Source organism: Oryzias latipes, chromosome 6 (genome assembly GCF_053564925.1).
Source record: "Oryzias latipes strain Hd-rR chromosome 6, Olatipes_Hd-rR_3.1".
Lineage (NCBI taxonomy): Eukaryota > Metazoa > Chordata > Actinopteri > Beloniformes > Adrianichthyidae > Oryzias > Oryzias latipes.
This window is the reverse complement of record NC_136242.1, coordinates 6778519-6781870: the sequence shown is the minus strand read 5'-3', so window position 1 is coordinate 6781870 and position 3352 is coordinate 6778519.

Genomic DNA, 3352 nt, shown 5'->3' with positions numbered 1-3352 from the left:
TGCAGACAGGTCAATAACGCAGCCAGTTAGTCGGTTGCATATGGCTTGTTTTCCTGTCACGTTGATAAATAAGCTGAGTCGTTGAAATGTAATAACATTTCATCAATCATAAGTATTTCGTGCTAAAAGTCAGTCATTTAATTTTAAATAAAATAAAATTATAAAAGCAAGATTTTCTAATGATGGTTAAAATTAATTGATGCTGCACACAACTGAAATGTAATATATTTTATGTTTTTACTGTGAATATGAATGACTTAGACACCAGAAGGATGCTCTGTCCAGATGTTTGTTTATTTGTTGGTGTAAGGGTCATTGAAAGAGGAATGTTGAGTTACAAAGAATTACCAGTTAAATACTTTTGGATGAACGGTGAAATATTCAGTTGTTACAATCACCAGCATCAACCTCACTGCACGTCACTGAGTAGTTGTGTGTGTCAGAGAGGCAGAGAAAAGAGTGAGAGTGTTTGTGTATGAGATGAGAGAGAGGTGCCTGTGTGAGTGGTGGGGGTATCTGACCTCCAGGGTAGTTACTGTGTTAACTCTAGCTAAACTGTATTTGATGTGTGTATTGTGGACACTTGCCTTGAAATAAACACAAGTACAATACTTGCTTTTCTGTTGCAGGGAAAGGAGTGTGTGATGTAAAAAAATACGGTTTTAATCGCCTGTTTGTGTGTGTACGTCTTGGCAGGTCAATGTGTGGTTTGGCTCTTTTGATTCTCACAGCGAAAAAATTTGGCTCTTGGTGTCAAACTAGTTCGCCAAACCTGGTATAGTGGGACGTGTATCAGGATACGTATCGTATCCCAAGACACTGGCCAATACACAAAGTTAATTTAAAATGTTTTGATGCAAAACCAAAAATACTGTCTTAAAGTCGGAAATACTCATACCAGACAGCTGGCATTGATTGATAGGTGAATGTGTTTTTTTTTTTGTGTTTTTTTTCCGTTGTTGCTGCAAAGCCTCCCCAAATGGAGGCATGCTACATTAGTAGCAAGCCTCTAATTAAAGGGCTTAGTGTCTGCGACGGCCAACTCTTCGGCGTCTGCGAACAACACGAGTCCTGCGGACTCAACGTCGTCTGCGGGCGGGGAGAGAAGCCTGCCTGCGCATGCGAGTTTGTATACGAGCAGGTGGCATGCTTTTAATTGTTAACCCAACTTTGGCAAAGAGCTCCTATTTATGTACAATGAAGGCAATATTTCGATGACATCACATCTTGATGTGTCACAATTTCAGATGAAAGACTGACTGAAAGTTAAGACATGTTAGGACATGTCCGGGCCCAATCCTACACAATATCAGGATACGTATCGTATCCCAAAACACTGGCCAATACACAAAGCTAATTTAAAATGTTTTGATGCAAAACCAAAAATACTGTCTTAAAGTCGGAAATACTCATACCAGACAGCTGGCATTGATTGATAGGTGAATGTGTTTTTTTTTTTTGTTTGTTTTTTTCCGTTGTTGCTGCAAAGCCTCCCCAAATGGAGGGATGCTACATTAGTAGCAAGCCTCTAATTAAAGGGCTTAGTGTCTGCGACGGCCAACTCTTCGGCGTCTGCGAACAACACGAGTCCTGCGGACTCGACGTCGTCTGCGGGCGGGGAGAGAGGCCTGCCTGCGCATGCGAGTTTGTATACGAGCAGGTGGCATGCTTTTAATTGTTAACCCAACTTTGGCAAAGAGCTCCTATTTATGTACAATGAAGGCAATATTTCGATGACATCACATCCTGATGTGTCACAATTTCAGATGAAAGACTGACTGAAAGTTAAGACATGTTAGGACATGTCCGGGCCCAATCCTACACAATATCAAGATACGTATCGTATAGTGGGACGTGTATCAGGATACGTATCGTATCCCAAAACACTGGCCAATACACAAAGCTAATTGAAAATGTTTTGATGCAAAACCAAAAATACCGTCTTAAAGTCGGAAATACTTATGCCAGACAGCTGGCATTGATCGATAGGTGAATGTGTTTTTTTTTTTTTTTTTGTTGCTGCAAAGCCTCCCCAAATGGAGGCATGCTACATTAGTAGCAAGCCTCTAATTAAAGGGCTTAGTGTCTGCTACGGCCAACTCTTCGGCGTCTGCGAACAACACGTCGTCTGCGGGCGGGGAGAGAGGCCTGCCTACGCATGCGAGTTTGTATACGAGCAGGTGGCATGCTTTTAATTGTTAACCCAACTTTGGCAAAGAGCTCCTATTTATGTACAATGAAGGCAATATTTCGATGACATCACATCCTGATGTGTCACAATTTCAGATGAAAGACTGACTGAAAGTTAAGACATGTTAGGACATGTCCGGGCCCAATCCTACACAATATCAAGATACGTATCGTATAGTGCAGGGGTGGCGAACACGCGGCTCTCTTGGCCAATGAGCTTTCGGCTCTTTATGTCTCATCATATTTTCTATATACTGTGCTTCTTTTCATAGTTTTTTCCCTCTTAAACCACACTCAAATCCATCAGAGAGTCTTAAAACTAAATACTAAAAAAGGAATGTGGCAGTTTGTGTTTGGTGCTGCTCCTGACACATACGCGATCCTCTAATGCAGAGACTGACTGCCTGAGATCCCCGCTTGTCACTGATGAGGCAGCGAGAGAACCGGAGATGATTGAGCTGATATCTCTCTGAAAGAAGGTCCTGTTGTGTTTTGGAGAACTGAGAAATACCCGTGTGTCAAAGAGCTGCTCTCAAGCTGCTGTCGATGTACTCCTAAATATATGTCTGCCAGTCCCTGTTTATTACCTTGAAACACGTGAAATCAAGGCATCGGTCCGTTCTGACTGACACTCACGTAAAGGGACTGATCAGAGAGGATACAACTGGCCTGAGGGTTAGCCCCGCCGTCAGCCCCTAAGAGTCATGGGAAGTGGGAAATCTTGGGTGTAAAACCATGAGCCAGGAGGCTGTCAGCAGAAGTCAGATCCATTTTGTTCGGCTGCGTTCAACTGAATGTGTTTTTAATCTGATCAGGAAAGGTGCAAACAGGTCAATAACGCAGCCAGTTAGTCGGTTGCATATGGCTTGTTTTCCTGTCACGTTGATAAATAAGCTGAGTCGTTGAAATGTAATAACATTTCATCAATCATAAGTATTTCGTGCAAAATGTCAGTCATTTAATTTTAAATAAAATAAAATTATAAAAGCAAGATTTTCTAATGATGGTTAAAATTAATCGATGCTGCACACAACTGAAATGTAATATATTTAATGTTTTTACTGTGAATATGAATGACTTAGACACCAGAACGATGCTCTGTCCAGATGTTTGTTTATTTGTTGGTGTAAGGGTCATTGAAAGAGGAATGTTGAGTTACAAA